This window comes from Hypanus sabinus, chromosome 6 (assembly GCF_030144855.1).
Source record: "Hypanus sabinus isolate sHypSab1 chromosome 6, sHypSab1.hap1, whole genome shotgun sequence".
NCBI classification, from domain to species: Eukaryota; Metazoa; Chordata; class Chondrichthyes; order Myliobatiformes; family Dasyatidae; genus Hypanus; species Hypanus sabinus.
Genome location: NC_082711.1, coordinates 57746305 through 57763276, shown reverse-complemented (window position 1 = coordinate 57763276; position 16972 = coordinate 57746305). Strand labels below are relative to the sequence as shown.

General features: G+C 38.0%; 1 protein-coding gene across 4 annotated transcripts in view; it reads left to right on the top strand.

Moving 5' to 3' along the window:
- The window catches only part of adam22 (ADAM metallopeptidase domain 22), a 337659-nt gene that overhangs the window by 309407 nt on the left and 11280 nt on the right, over positions 1-16972 (top strand). The window lies entirely within an intron of this gene.

Sequence of the window (16972 nt, the reverse complement as noted above, 5' to 3'; positions counted from 1 at the left end):
CTTTATTCCTTGCATTATGCCATACAAGGAGGACAGTCACCCAGTTGGCAGCCAACACAGCTATACCATCACTCCCATTTCCTATCTCCATATTTTGCTACAGCCTGCAAGTCATTCTCTCTCACAACTCCTCTTTGATTCTTTTTTCACTTCCTGCACTAAAGGACAATTTGCCGCAGCCAAGATTTTAGGATGTGTGAGGAAACCAGAGATTGGGAAGAATGTGTATAAGCTATAGAGGGAAAACATGATACCCAGTCAGATGATGGCAATGGAAGTTGTTAATGTTTGAATCCATTTTCAAGTCATTGACAAATAAAGTAGTCAGTGCCTGCAGACAGCAAAGCCTGAGCAACATCCAGGTGTGCACTCATGATTGGCAAGTAACATTTGCACTACAGTAGATTCTGGTAATGACCTACAATGACACACACAAAGTGCTGGAGGAACTCAGCGGGTCAGGCTGTATCTATGGCAAGGAATAAACATTCAACATTAAAGGCCAAGACCCACTCCAACAAAAGAGAATTTGATGACCACTTATCCTTGACATGTAATGGCTTTGCCATTACTGAATGCCTCACCATCAACAACCCCAGTGGCCAGTATTGTGCTGAGACTCAACTCGACCAGTCACATAGATATTGTGGCTACCAACTGCTCAGGTACTGAGTATTCTGTGGTAAATGACTCAACTCCCCCAAACCTACCTTCTATCTGTTTGGCAGAAGTATAATAGAATACTTTACTTAGCCTAAATGTGTAACTTTTGATATCATTCAAGAAAATTAACACCATGTGAGACAAAATAGAGCCCATTTATTACCCTAAATTTTAATTTCCTTCAGTATAGTTATTTGTCTAAGTTACTTCAACACCATTTCCCAAACCTGTCGCAAGAAAATCAGGGCAGCAGGTGAATGTCCACAGCCTGAAGGTTCCCCTCCAAATCTCCCACCATCCTGTAATAAAAAAATAAATTGCTGTCCCTTCATTGTTGTCTGGTCTAAATCTAGAACTACCCCCAAAGGAATTCTGGGAGATGCTTCAACACTGTAGTTCATGAGGTCAACTCCTCAATAACCAATAAATGTGGATTATGCTGTACCCTGAAAAAGAATTAAATTGTAAAAGTTGAATTTAAAGAAAAATTATCTGCAATGTTTGATCCACACTACACACAGAAAAGCCAAAAGTTTTAACAATTTAATTATGTTAACAGTGAAGAGGTATATATTTTAATTGAAGTTATAACTTTTTACACACTTAAGTCTTTCTTTAATTTTTGTTGATTATAGTGATAGGGATCTTCAAAGCCATGTAGCAGAAAAAAAACTTTTATTCTATATTCCCTTCAAATGTTTCTTTACTGGGCTAAATTTCATACCTGTGTTATAATGTGAAGCTTAATACATCGGGCTCTATTATTTCATTTTAGTGTAAATTGACACTATCATATCCACAGAATACATTTTCATCCATCACAACAGAGCAACAAGTTACTTGGGGGCTGGATTAATTTTTTTTTAAATCTCTGATTTGGTCTGTGACATGTGGAAGTTATCTTCATTTGAAGACATATTCTCTTTACGTTTATCTTTAATTGCCAGGGGGAACTATTGAATTAGTTTCACTTTGACTTCAATATTTCTATTGTTAAATAAGTATTCCAAAGTTGAAACTAACAAAAGTTGTAAAAAAACTTAATAGGAGAGAACATAATTTATTTCAAAACAATGTGCTGTATTTTATGTCAGTGATCAATTGCTATTGCCTATTTTATCTTGCACTGCTTATTTTTGATGTAAGTTTGTAATGATGTAGAACTGGGTGTTATGTAGAGCATGGTGCTGAGCAGCAAGTCAAGCAATCTGTGATGTTGAAATTTCTAACCAAAATGTGAGTGCAATTGTTGTTATGTAGTAATTATATGATGGATTTAATTGAATTTGAATAGAAGAGGTTTCTGGTATAAAGTGCAATGTCCCAGAAATTCGATTGCATGCTGCCTCATTTTTCAGAGCAACAAATGGCATTTTTGTTAGAGCACTATGTCGTTGTCCAGGATGCCTGCCTGAATCTTGCCTTAGACAATTGGCCCAAAGACTGATTTTTACCATTTTGTGCAATTAGTTTGTCCAACTGCTGTAAGGATTGTCCACGTTTAAGCCCTATGCTTCAGGAGCATAGCAGCCAAACTATCAGTTTGTTAAGGAATCACTGAGATTGAGAAGTCAATTAAGAGAACAAAAAGGGGCACCCTCACCTCAGCTTACTGATAGAGACAGAAGAACTTATATTGGGGAATAAGGAAGCATCAGCAAAGTTAAACAACCATTTAATATCTGGCTTCACAGAAGAAGGCATGGAAAACCTTCTAGGTAGAGTGGAAACAGATCTAGATCAAATGAGAAACTGAAAGGAATTAACATTAATTAAAAAGTAGTATTGGAGAAAATAATGGGCCTTAAATCTAAAGGACCAGTTGACCCTTCTAACAACATTTTGATAGAGGTCACTATGTAGATAATGGACGCAAGGGTTGCATGTTCCAAAATTACATAATTTTGAGAATATTTCTCACAAATCGGATGGCAGTACTGTAAATATAATTCCACCAAAAAGAGAACTTTGGGGAGTGAAGATCAGTTCCACTGACATCATTTGTGAAGATGGTGTTAAAAACTGTGGTAATTGAGGATTTAGGGAATGACAATTGGATTTGTAAAAGGAAAATCTTATTTGGCAACTCAATTTCAAAGCTATAACTACAGTATTGCAAAGTGGATCAGAAAGAGCATGTGATTGGGATTTTCATAAAGTCTTTGATATGGTGATGTGTGAGAGTTTATAAACAAATTTGAGCATCTGGGATTGAGGATGGTTAATGAACAGATAGAGTAGGAACAAACAAATTATTTTAGATAGGGAGGCCAATTGAGCACAGTAATCATGAATTTCAGGGGTCCAGAAGTTCATAATAATCTAATCAATAAATTGATAATTTGATGAGGAGATCATTTCTGAGGATTTAAAGCTGTGTGGCTGGTTTAATTTTGGAGAATGCAGAGAGGCATCATGGAATGTGGGCATAATATAAGGAATGCAGATTTACTTTGGTAGGAATTCAAGTTTTTAAATGGTGAGAGACTGAAAAGTGTGCCTAAGAGTTAAGAGTTACATGTGCAAGGCAATATGCATGTTTACCTTTCCTGCAAGGGTTTTGAGGGCCAGAATAAAGACATCTCTTTGGAATTCGTGGGAAGTCTGCATGCAGAGTACTGCCTGATCTCCCCACCTAGGAAAGAATATATTTGTGTAAACAGGTGTACTATGAAGATTCAGCAGATTGTCTCCTGGTGTATTGTCTTTGCCCAGTGAGGAGACGCTAAGCAGACTAGGCTTGTGGTCTCAATTGTTTAGAAAAGTAAGAGGTGATCTCATTAAAGCATACAACATGTTCTGAATAGAGAAAAATAATCTTCACCGAGAGTGTGGTGAGTTTTGTATCCAAGAAGGTGTGGAGATGTATTATTTGACTATAATCAAGACAGAGATTGGTAGGGTTTTTGGGATATTAAAGGAAATAAGGAATAGAGCTCTATGACTCTTCAGGGATGAGCCAAGAGTCATAGAGTCAATCAACAGAGCAATAGGCTGTTTGCCCCACCATGTCTTTACTGACCATGAAGTACCCACCTATACTAATCCTATATGCTAGCAGTTAATTAATAGCCTACTACAGCTTGGTGATTCAACTGCTCCTTAAATGTTGTGAGAATCCTCTTGCCACCATGAGCCGTAAACAACAAATGTTTCTCCTGGATCACTTCCCATTTCAGTCACAATCCAATTTCTGGGCCATTTTTAATATAAGGCACATCTGTGATATAAATAAGTCATTACTGTTCTTAAAACCAGTAACTTATGTTATTTTGATAAAATTTAATAGTCTTTTTCTTAACTTTTTGGCCTTACGAGCATTTCCTAGAATTATGTCACTTCTCAGCTAGACAATATGGAATTGTATGCAATAGGTACATTTGTTTTGTAACAAGGAGTATTTCTTAGCAATATGTGCTTAAGTTCCATGATTACACTGGAGCGGCCAATAATTTGGTAAACTACTAATCCATTAACCGCATCCAACACCACAGCGCTATACATCTATATTCAGAAAATGCTATTTATATTGACTGTCACTGTTGATGGATGAAAGACTAAATGACAGTAGAATAGTCTTATCTGCAGATTGGCAAACATTGCTCATTCAGATGTGTTGTCTATCTGGATAACTAAAGGATCTGATTTATAGCTTGGTTATTAATTTGAACTTTTTTCAGCTGATAAACAGCCTGTATTGGAAATGATATGATATGAATAATGTTACAACTGTTTGGGCCATTGGTTAATTATACCTAATTCATTACTCTAGAGGAGGGGTTCCCAACCTGGAGTCCATGGACCCCTTGCCTAATAGTATTGATCCATGGAATATTAAAGGTTGGGAGCCATTCTTCTAGAGTATCTTATAATGTGGAGAAGAATGCAACAAATTTTTGCATGGTTTCCTGAAAAATTTAACTTTACTTAAATTGATTAAGAGCAATGTTTGCAGTGATAGTGGAGCTTACTATAATCTGTTTTTATTTGTCCAGTTAATTATGCAAGACACCCTACCTATAATAAATTACATGCCAGGTTTTTTGCATAAATGTTTTGCAATCTCATGCTTAATATGCAAAACTCCAATATTAACCTTTTTTTTTAGTAAGATCAGAATTTTGTAGTTGGCCACAAAGCAGGCCCCATGATTTTTCTTGAGGCAACTGACTGTTGTGGAAACTGCACCAGCCTTGATATATCTTGGATTTTGTCATTTGAATACTTTGCAGTTGCTGAGAAGATCCATGGTGATGTATGTGGCACGTTCACTTGCATTTTGGTGAAGAAAGCTCTTTGCTAAGCTTTGCTATGACCTCAGATCTCTTTTCTTCTTCTTCTTCTTCCACTTTCTTTGAACCCACCAATGCTTTCTGCAGGTATTTAAACCCATGGTACAAAAGAGAATATAATGTAGCTAAGTGGGTAGAAGATGTGAATAAAAACACTGAAGGACCATACTTTAGGTATTTTTAAAATCATTGTGTTTATCTATTTGTCTATTTATTTAATTATTTATTTATTGCCAGAGCTGTTGCAGCACATTATGACTGGACCTGCTGCCTTGTATTAAAATACAAGCTACTGCAGCTGGAAGTTGCCCCTGTTCATTTGCTACCTTTGACTGTCCAAGCTTCATGTGCAATTGCAGCTCCTGTTTGCATCTAATGCTAAGATCCCCTTTATAGAAGTACTATAGTGCATGCTTCCTCTGGTGCCACCATTATTAGCTTGTTCTTCCATTTTCCACTAAAAGTAAGCTCACTGGGCGAACACACAATTGCCACTGCCCAAATACAAAGTGGCATTTCAGTCCAGTCATGCAGCACCTTGATGTCCACATCTACCCACTGCTTTGATTATGTCATTTTCATTGTACACAATATCATGTTAAGACATTTACAACTACAATAAAATTCTGCTCTTGCGCTGCAATGATGTGCATAATGGGCAATGCAACAGGAACATGGGTGAAGGGTGAGTGCAAAACTCTATTTATCAAATGCAAGTGGGTTTGCATATTTTCGCTGCAGGTTTTTAAACATTTTGCCTTCAAACAATGACAGTGAAATTATGCAAGCTCCAGCTACCTGCTGAGCTTGTTTTGAATCACTCTACTCTTCGGCTGACTTCTTATAAATGCATTCAGTTTATTATTCATAACAATTATTTTAATTAAGGATTTGTAGTTCTCCATGCTTGAGTCACAAAATGGTTTTGTTCTATTTTTAGTTACATTGCTAGCCTGTCAAATTGTTGGATTATGTCTCAGAGAAAAGCTTCATTTGATTGTCACCTTTAATGTCTCTGTGTTATGCTACACACAGCATGACCAAAATAGGAGCACATCGTTGGAGAAAAAGTTGATTGCAAACTTCACTTGTGGATTTCTTAGCTTGTACTGAGACAGGATATGAAAAATGTTACAGTAATAGTGGAGAAAAGGACAAGGCATGATCCTCATTTACAATTTTAAGCAATTATCCTCTATTCATTGTTGAGCCCGATTACTAAATTCATTATCTAATAATAATCTGCAAGTTGCTACAGAAACCACAAATTCAGCAGTCTGAGAACAACTTGTACATTATTTTAAGCTATTTCATGTTGAGAGAGAATTAGAAAAGTAGTATATTATTTAATAGTAAATTTATCATAGAGGTTCTATATTGAGAAAAGAGCATTTGGCCTATCATGTCCTCATTAACTCCTTGGAGAGCAATCTATTCAGTCCCATTTCTAAGTTTTTCCTTCAATAGCACTGCAAATTACTTTTCCTTTTTGAATATCATTTCAAAATGGAAACACGAAACTGAAATGCTGAAATCTGCAGGAGGGAAAAAACAAGTGCCAGAGGAACTGAGTAGGTCAGGAAGCATCTGTAGAGAGGCGATGGATGGGTGGTGTTTCAGATCGAGACCATTCGACTGGACCCAAGATGTCAACTACCCATTTTCCTGCCCAGATGCTGCCTGACCTATTGAGATCCTCGAGGAGCCTGAACTTTGCACATTTTGCTTTGTTACCTCAGGCATTGTTTTCTAGTTCTTAATCACCCTCTGCATTGAACATGCCAGGATGCTGTTTATTGACATCACCTTGGCATTTAATACAGCTGGTAGGCAAACTGTCCTTGTTGGGTCTCAACAGCTGTCTCTGTAAGTGGATCCTGGACTTCTATAGTCAATCCATGTTGGCAGAAGCACCTCTAGCTCCATCACACTGAGCATCGGCACTCCCTGTGCTGCATGCCTAGCCTGCTGCTGTTCACATTGCTGATGCATGGCTGCCCTGTTAGATCCCATTCAAGCCGATCATCAGGTTCGCTGATGACACAACAGAGGGTGGCCTCATTAGCAGTGACTACATGGCATACCGAGAGGAGGTAGAGCGGCTGGTAAGACCAAAGAGATGACTTGGACTTCAGAAAGGGTGCAGGGTGACCGTACCTCTCTGCGCATACATGGCTCCTCCATGGAGAGAGTTAGGTGCATCAAGTTTCTGGGAGTGCACGTAATGGACAACCTCACCTGGTCCCTCAACACAACTTCTTTAATAAAAAAGCAGAGCAACAACTTCACCTCTTGAGGAAATTGAAGAGAGTGAGGCTCTTCCCCCTCTTTTCCCCACCCCACCCCCAATTCTAACCAATTTTTACAGGAGCACCATGCAGAGTTTCCTAACCACCTGCATCACCATCTGGTATGGGAATTGCAAGGCATCTGATGCAAGACCCTACAAAGGATTCTGAGGACCGCTGAAAGGATCCTCGAGGTCTCTCCCATCCATCAGAGATACTTATCAGGAGCATTGCATACGCAGGGTCCTTAGTACTGTCAGTAATCCCCCCCATCTGTCCAAGAGCCTCTTTGACCCCCCCCCCCACACACACCATCAGGCAGAAGGTACTGTAGCATTAGGACAAGAATTGTTAAGATGGAAGCAGCTTCTTCCTCAGCCCATAATTCCACTGAAATCCCTGCCACCACCCAGGTATCAACAGGCATTAAGCGCCAATAGCATTATACTGTTTACTTTATAACTTGTGTTGCAAATGAATCTTATTTGTTAATTGTCTAGTGGTAATATTAGTTTATGTATTATGTGTGTGAGTAAGATGTGTTGTGTTGTTGTGCATCTTGATCTGGGAGAACGTTGTTTCGTTTGGCGGTATACATATGTGGAGTTGAGTGGCAATAAACTTGATTTTGTACATGTTCGAGTACATTTACCATGGTAACGTAGCGGTTAGCATGAATCTATTACAGCACAAGGTGTGGGAGTTCGAAATTCAATCTTGGCGTCCTCTGTAAGGGGTTTGTATACCCCCCACCCATGGAATGTGTGGATTTCCTCTGGGTGCTCTGGTTTCCTGCTACAATCCAAAGGTGTACCTGTTAGTAGGTTAATCGGTCATTGTAAATGACTCATGATGAGGCTAGAGTAAAATCAGGGGTTTCTGGGCAACATTGCTTGAAGGGCCAGAAGGCCTACTCCACACTTTATTGCAAAATAAGTAAATAAATGTTTTACGTCAAACCCTCATCATCACCCCCACCCCTGGACTCTGCCCTTGGACGTCAGATCTTCATCTCTGATCCTCTAGCAATTAATTTGTTTTCAAATAGCTCAGTACATGTTGGGGTTGATTTGTCAAGTACAAATAACCAAGTCCTAAATTATGGACATTACACTGATGTTCCGCACAATCAAATTCATGCAGATTTACTTAAAGAGAACCATAGAAGAAGCAGTAAAACAGTTCAAATTTTGATCTGATGTTGAGGCTCATTGCTTGCTGCAGCACGTGGTCACTTACATTACTTAGTCCAGCACAACAGATTTTTAGATCCATTCAGATGTTTCACTTTGCAGGAAAATGCTGCCTAATGAAATGAGTCATTAGATGAGAATTTGTTGCTAGGGTACCATCAGAGGAGAGAGAGGGCACTCTTGAGTAAACAATAGGTAGATTTGCCATTGTAATGCTATTGCTCCAATTGTGCGCTAAAAAGTTTCCAGTGATAATACAACAACATTAATTTTTATAGCAGAAAAATGTCACATCCAGACCTCTTCAATTTTATAAACCACTTTATATAAAGTGGCCTTCAGATGTTTAAATGGGTAGGCATATTCATAAATACCATCTAAATTATATGTAAAATTATAAAGAGAGAGGCACAAAGACCACAGATAGAATCTGGAGCAAAAAGATCTGGTGAAGAAACTGAACAGGTCGAGCAACATCTGTGGCTGGAGGAAAATGTCAACACTTCAGGGTCAAGATCCTGGTTAGGATGGCGGCAGTCAGACCTCTCATTAATCTCATCAGGTATCGATGCAGGGTCTGGGTCTGAAATGTTAACCGTTCCTTTCGCCCCACAGTTGGCTGTGTTCATCCAACATGATATTATAAAGTGGGCCAATGACAAAAAGAAATAAATAATCAGGCCATCCTGAGGCAGGGTTTCCAGAAGGGTAAGACGAAGGAACACATACCAATCCTCATAGAGGGGTCAGAAGTGGAGAGAGTGAGCAGTTTCAAGTTCCTGGCTGTCAAGCTCTTGGAGGATCTAACCTGATCCCAACACATTGATGCAGCTATAAAGAAGGCAAAACAGCGGCTATACTTCATTAAGAGTTTGAAGAGATTTGGGATGGCAACAATACACTCAAAAACTTCTATAGTTGTACTGCAGAGAGCATTCTGACAGGCTGCATGACTGTCTGGTATGGAGGGGCTACTGCACAGGACCGAAAGAAGCTGCAGAAGGTTGTAAATTTAGTCAACTCCATCTTGGGTACTAGCCTACAAATTATGCAGGACATCAAGGAGCGGTGTCTCAGAAAGGCAGCAACCATTATTAAGGACCTCCAGCACCCAGGGCATGCCCTTTTCTCACTGTTACCATCCACTGTAGGAGGTACAGAAGCCTGAAGGCACACACTCAGCGATTCAGGAACAGCTTCTTCCCCTCTGCCATCCAATTCCTAAATGGACATTGAAGCTTTAGACACTACTTCACTTTTTTAAAATATGTAGTATTTCTGGTTTTTGCTCAATTTTTAATCTCAATATATGTATAGTATAAAGTATACAGAATAAGATTTACTTATTATTATTTTATTTTTTCTTCTATATTATGTATTGCATTGAACTGCTGCTACTAAGTTAACAAATTTCACATCACATACTGGTGATAATAAACCTGATTCTGAGGGTTTTGACCCAAAACTTAGTTTATGTAGGAAACAACCCAGTTGTACATAGCCAATAACCCATGATAATGTCCTATTTTTTAAAAATTGGTTCTTTCTTTCCTGAAAATTCTATCACCCATCTACACTAGGAGTAATTTGCAGTAGCCAATTAATCTATCAACCCAAATCTTTGGAGTCTGGGAGGAAACTAGAGCATCCAGAGGAAATCCACTTTGTCACAGGATGAATTGTCAAACTCTACACAGACAACAGTCAGGATCAAGCGTGAACCTGGGCGGCTGGGACTGTGAAGCTCCCAGCTGTGCCTCTGTGCTGCTCTCCTAGATTAATCCTTGCTCTTCTTTCTTTGTTTCCTTGGAATCATTTATCAATATAAGATAGGGTCCTCCAGAATATTACTGAAAGTCCTTTGGATGATGGACCTGAATTCCAAAGCTATATATTAGGAATACCTTTAAGTTGGTATCACTTGCTGCTATATTGATTACTTAAAAAGAGAGAAAAGGAATGGAGGCAAGGTTGTTTGCAAAGATCCATTGAAGTGACCAAGTAGAGTTTGCAATACTGTGGAAATTCTTTAAAACTATTGGCAAGGGCAAAGAAAGCCAAGTTACATCTTCAACACAAGGAAAATTTTGTGCAGAATTAGGCATTTAAACTTCTCCTTTAAGGCTAAAACTAGAATGGAATTAATAACAATTCTAAACTCAATCTACCTAGAAATGAGAAAGTGGTTAAGTATTGATACATGTTTGTACATCTTCAAGTTAATATGTCTCAAGGCAGGAAAGCTATTTCACAACTGGAAACCTATAAATCACCGTCCATTTCCTCCCCGTGCTGTGTGGTAAATATTTAAGTGTGTAGATTATGAATCAGTGCATGTAGTGTAACGCATTGCTGACTGTAAGTTTATGGACGATCACTAGCTTTACAGTACATGGAATGACTGCCCAGTAAACCTTGCTTCTGCCTCTTCTATCCATAATAGTGAGGGCCGCTGTTGATTTCTCCACGGCACAAAGTGCAGTGCTGACAGGACCATCTCAACATTAACCTAAAAAAAGTAGTTAGCTAATTATGCAGTAATTGGGAGACGTTTAGTATTTTGAAACAGCAAAACTGTTGAGAACTTAGTCAACATCAAAAATATAATTTAATGCCTCAGATCTATTAATCTAGGTCCACAAATAATTTGCAGAGTAATATTGGTAGGGCATAATCTATAAGAATATTGGATGAAACTGCAAAAAAAATTAATTGAATCATTTTGCAGCACACATGCTATTTGCAGATCCTTCATTTCAACAATGATACTGCAGTTAAACTCAATGTAACCTTTAGATCATAACATTGTCAATGCCTCTCTGAGAATGAAATATTCCCTCCTGAACTCCTGATTATTCAGGTGATCACAGCATGAACTAATAGCAAGATTTTGTAATTATTCATTTATCAATGAGTCTCCACAGACCAATCTGTTATCTACTGTTATGCTAGGACTGTTGCAATTGGTTTAAATTAATTTGGCGAGGAGGATGGGAACTGGAGTGATAGGGCTGAAGATGGGGCAGTTAGTGTACAAGCAGAGGCAATGTGTAGTGAGACTATCAAGAAGGACAGGCAGATGACGGCAAAATTACAGTCAGTGAGGTGAATTGCAGTGTAACATGGGGACAAAATCAAAAACAAATTAAGGTGTTATATTTGAATACACACAACATAAGGAATAAGTTAGACTATCTTGTAGTGCAGTTCAAGATTGGCAAGTATAACATTGGGGCATCAATGAGTTGTGGCTGAAAGAAAACTGTAATTGGGAGCTTAACATCCAAGGATACATATTGTATTAAAAGAACAGGCAGGTGGACAGAGGAGGGGGCATGGCTTTGTTGGTAAAAAAAAACAAAATCAAATCCTTAGAAAGAGATGACATGGGATTGGAAGATGTTGAATCTTTGTGGGTAGAGTTAAGAAAATGCAAGGGTAAGAAGATCCTGATGAGAGTTATATACAGGCCTTCAAACAATACGTAGGATTTGGGTACAAATTACAATGGGAGATAGAAAATGCATGCCAAATTTTCAATGTTATGATAGTCCTGGGGTTCTATCAATATGCAGTGGATTGAGAAAATTAGGTTTCTGCTAGATCCTGAATGAAGATTTGTAGAATGCCTTTGAGATGGCTTTTTAGAACACTAGGGGATCAATTATTCTGGATTTGGTGTTGTGTATTGAAATAGATTTGATTAGGGAGCTTAAGGTAAAGGAACCCTTAGGAGACAATGATCACAATATAAAAATTACCCTGTAATTTGAGTAAGAGAAGCTAGTCAGATGTATCAGTATTACAGTGGAGTAAAGAGAATTACAGGGGCATGAAAGAGGAACTGGCCAAAGTCGAATGGAAAGGGATACTACTAGGGATGATGGCGGAACAGCAATGGCTGGAGATTCTGGGAGCAATTGAGAAGGCTTAGGATAGATTCATTCCAAAGAATGAATTGTGTCATCTAATGGTAGAATGACACAACTGTAGCTGACAAGGGAAGATAAAGACTACATAAAAGTAAAAGAGATGGCACATAATATAGCAAAAATTAGTGGGAAACTAACAGAAGGCAACTAAAAAGGCCATAGGGAGGGAAAAAATGAAATGCAAAGGTAAGCTAGCCAATAATATCAAAAGAAGATATATAAAGCATGAAAGGGAGACGAGAGTAAATATCAAACTGCTGGAAAATGACACTGGAGAGGTAGTAATGGGGGACAAGGAAATGGAAACAAACTGAGTAGTATCGATCTTCACTGTGGAAGACACGAACAGTATGCCGGAGGTTTGAGAGTATCAGGGGGCAGAAGTCAGTGCAATTGCTATTACTAGGGAGATGATGCTTGGAGAACTGACAGGTCTGAAGGTAGATAAATCACCTGGACCAGATGAACTACACCCCAGGGTTCTGAAAGAGGTATACGAACAGATTGTGGAGTAATTAATAATGATCTTCCAAGAATCACTAGATTCTGGAATGGTTCCAGAAGACAGGAAAATTGCAAATATGACTCCACACTTCAAGAAGGGAGAGAGGTAGAAGTAAGGAAATTATAGGCCAGTTACCCTGACTTCAGTGGTTTGGGGGATGTTGGAGTTGATTGTTAGGGATGAGGTTTCTGTGTACTTGGAGACACATGATAAAATAGGCCAAAGTCATCATGGTTTCCTTAAGGGCAAAAATTGCCTGACAAATATTTTGTAATTCTTTGAGGAAGTAACAAGCAGGATAGACAAAGGAGAATCTGTGTATTTGGATTTTCAGAAGGTCGTTGACAAGATGCCATACAGGATCCTGCTTATCAAGATAAGAGCCCATGGTATTACAGGAAAGATACTAGCAAGGTTAGAGAATTGGCTAAATAGCTGGAGGCAAAGAGTGGGAATAAAGGGAACCTTTTCTGGTTGGTTGCCAGTGACAAGTGGTATTCCATAGAGGTTGATGTTGGAACTGCTTTTTTTTACATTGTATATCTATGAGTTGGATGATGAAATTAATGGCTTTGTGGCCAAGTTTGCCAACAAGGAAAAGATAGGTGAAGGGGCACATAGTGTTGAAGAAACAGGGAGGCTGCAGATTAGAAGAATGGTCTAAGAAGTGGCAGATGGAATGCATTGTCAGGAAGTGTATGGTCATGCATTTTTGAGGAAAATAAACCCAGCCTATCAAATCTCTCCTTATAACTAATGCCCTCCATTCCGGACAACAATCTGCACTTTTTTCAGATGTTCCTGAACAGAACTATACACTATACTCTAAGTTAATTAGCTAGTTTAGGAAACTAGATCAAAAGGTAAAATGGTAGGTAAGTAATGGCTAACCTTTAATGACATAATTCATAATTTTCAGGAATATTATTTTCTGTAATCCTTTATAATTTTAAATAACCATATGAGATCTCCTTTCTTTCTGCTTCAGTTAGAATCCCAGCCTCTCAAATTTATGCAATAAACCTTCTCTTTGATATCATTAAAGCTTCTGTATCTTTCCTAAAATGTGGTACCCAGAACTGCACACAATGTTCCAGTTGTGGTCAAAGTAGTGTTTCATAAAGATTAACTGTGTGTTCTACTATATGCCTTTTTCTTTAAAAAGTTCATGCCCCTGCATTTTTTAACTTAATTTATCTTAAGATACAGCCACTTCTAATGTTTTGTGCATGTATACCCACAGATCTCTATATTCCTGAAACTTTAAAAGATTGCTAACTTCATATTACCTCTTCTTGTACTTCCCATAGAAATGTAACTTCTTAGTTTATTGGTCATCTTCACTTTCACTACATTTCCAATTTTGTATCATCTTTAGACTTGGAGACTGTGTTCCATACACAAGCCGAAGTCATTCAGTTTACATTTTAAGAAAATTAGTGATCCTAGTACCAAGGCTATGGAATTCGACTGTATATTTCCCTCCAGTCAAAAAAGTGTTTCCTATCACTTAGCCAATTTTCTACCTATTATTGCTAGTCTCTTTTATTCTAATCGCTTAAATATTGATTGAAAATATACAGTGTATGGTACTTTATCAAACAACATTTCACAATCATCATAATCCATGTTTATCAGATTTCTCTGCTCTGTGTTTGCTGTTACTTAAAGTTTGTCAAATAGGACTTGCCTCTACCAAATCAATGTTTGCTTTCCCTAATAAATTCACCTTTTCCAAATAACCACTAAATTTGTTTCAAATTATTATTTCTAAACATTCCTTCACCACCAAGATTAAATAGGTCAGCCTATAACTATAAATACTGTTTTTAAAAATTACAGAGTAGATACTAGAAGGTTTGTTTTCACTGATGATGGATTCCGTAGCAAGAGGTTACTCATTGGAATGAGGGTTTGAGCATTTGAGACTGACCTGAAGTGAAATGTATTCAGTCACAGATAAGTGACTGTTTCGTCATTGACTAGGTTTAAGACTGAGACATTTTGATAAGAATATATGTTGGAACAGAAAATGAGCAATAATTTTATTGAACAGTGTATCAGAATCAGAGTATTGCATGTGTTTCTCCAACTCCTGTTTCTAACATAGATCCATGGCCTTACAAAGCACAAAAATAGGCCTTTCGGCCCAATTTGTCTATGCCAACCAAGCTGTCTACTTGAGCTAGTTCTTCTTCCTCACATTTGGTCTGTATTCTAAACATTTCCTATCCATGTGTTTATCTAAAATTCTTTTAAGCATCATAATTGTACCCAACTCTACTATTTCCTCTAGAAACCTGTCCTATTCATTCTTCACTTTCTGTGTGGAAAATGTTGCCTATGGGATCTCTTTCAAATCTTCCCATTTTATCTTAAACCTATGCCTTCTAGTTTTAGATTCCCTTGACTCAGGAAAAGGACTGTGACCATTCACCTTATATATGCCCCTCTTGATTTTATAAACATTTATATGGCCATTCCTTGAATTCCTAGACTCCATGGAAAATATCTGTCACTCTGCTTATAACTTAAACCCTCCAATGTCAGTAACATACTTGTGATCTTTTATACAGCCTTTCTAGTTTAATGACATTCTTCCTATAGCCAGGTGATGAAAACTGAAAAGAATATGTTCCAAGTGTAGTTTCATCAACATCTCATAGCATGATATCCCAGCTCTTGTACTTGATGCCCTGACTGAAGAAGGCAAGTGTGCCAAATGTCTACTTCACCTTTCTGTCTACCTGTGACTTTATTTTCAGGGAACTATGTAGTTGTACCCTGAGGTCCCTCTGTTCTACAGCATTTTTCAGAGCCCTATTATTACTATAGTTTTTTTCTATTCTGAAAGAAGAGAGTAGAAGTAAATAATGGTGATACCACAGTCTTGCAGACTCCTTCTAAATCACCATCCTGGCTTGGAAATGTATCATTATTTCTTCATCAACACTAGGCCAAGATCAGAAAGCTAACAATATTTTCATGGTATGTGCATCACGTAGACCCCAGTGATACCAAAAGGCTTTCTGAAGGCAGTTAGTGATAATCCATAATTAACATCCCTACCAGTGATGGTCATATCACATAGGTGCATAACAAAAATATAATGGAGTGTTCTGAACAGTTATGTAACTGTCTTTTATACCCTGAACCTATTAAAAAGATTTATATATTTAGGCTAATAAAATACATACCACACTATCATTTTTATTTCATAAACTCTCCATTATGCTAGTGTGAACAGCTTTGTGTATCCTTTGATATGCAATACTGAGTTGTTAGAGAAGCACATGCCAGTCTCCAGGTAGAGGATCAAGGCTGATGTTAACAATGAATAATAAGTGACAAAGATTTTTTTTTCGGAATACAATCAATCCTGACTTTTCAAGTGAAATATAGATTGCCAGAGTTGATGTAATTATTTTTACCTTTTCTTGCTCACAGAGAATGGAAGTAGAGGTGGGTGAGGCATGTGGGCCTTTTTTTGCAATGTAGCTCATTCCTTTTTCCACAATTACTGATGAGGTGAACATCTACAGTGGCCGTAGGAGCTTAAGTCAGATGTGGCATGTTTAGGACATGACTTTTAGATGACCTTGGGAGTAGAGCACAGGAAGGTACTTTGGACACGGGAACATCCACAACCACAGATGATGGCTGAGGGTTTCCACAGCTTTGGGAAAGTTGGTGATATTACATGAGACCAGTGAGCTTGCAGAGCTTTGGAGATCCAGGCACTTTATTAAATGTCATGGATGAGTACAGAAAATAATCAAAAAGTCATCAGGAGGACTGGAGTACAGAGGATGGGAAAAAAACCTTCTATGTTCTGGTGACCTTGAGGTCATAAATTATTTCCACTGTTGATGAGTCCGAGACAAGGGGGTGTTTTCTAAAATTTAAATCCAAGTCTTGCAGTAAAGTTAGGGAACATTTCTACATCAGCAGATATTAAATATTTGGTATACTCTTTTGTCAAAAACAGGTTACTTTTTAAACTTTACATCTTGGGTGATGGAGTCATAATAACGGGATTTTCTTAAATTTCCCAATATGGACGGGTTGCCTGAGTGTAAGATTCCTTAAGGTTGTTGTA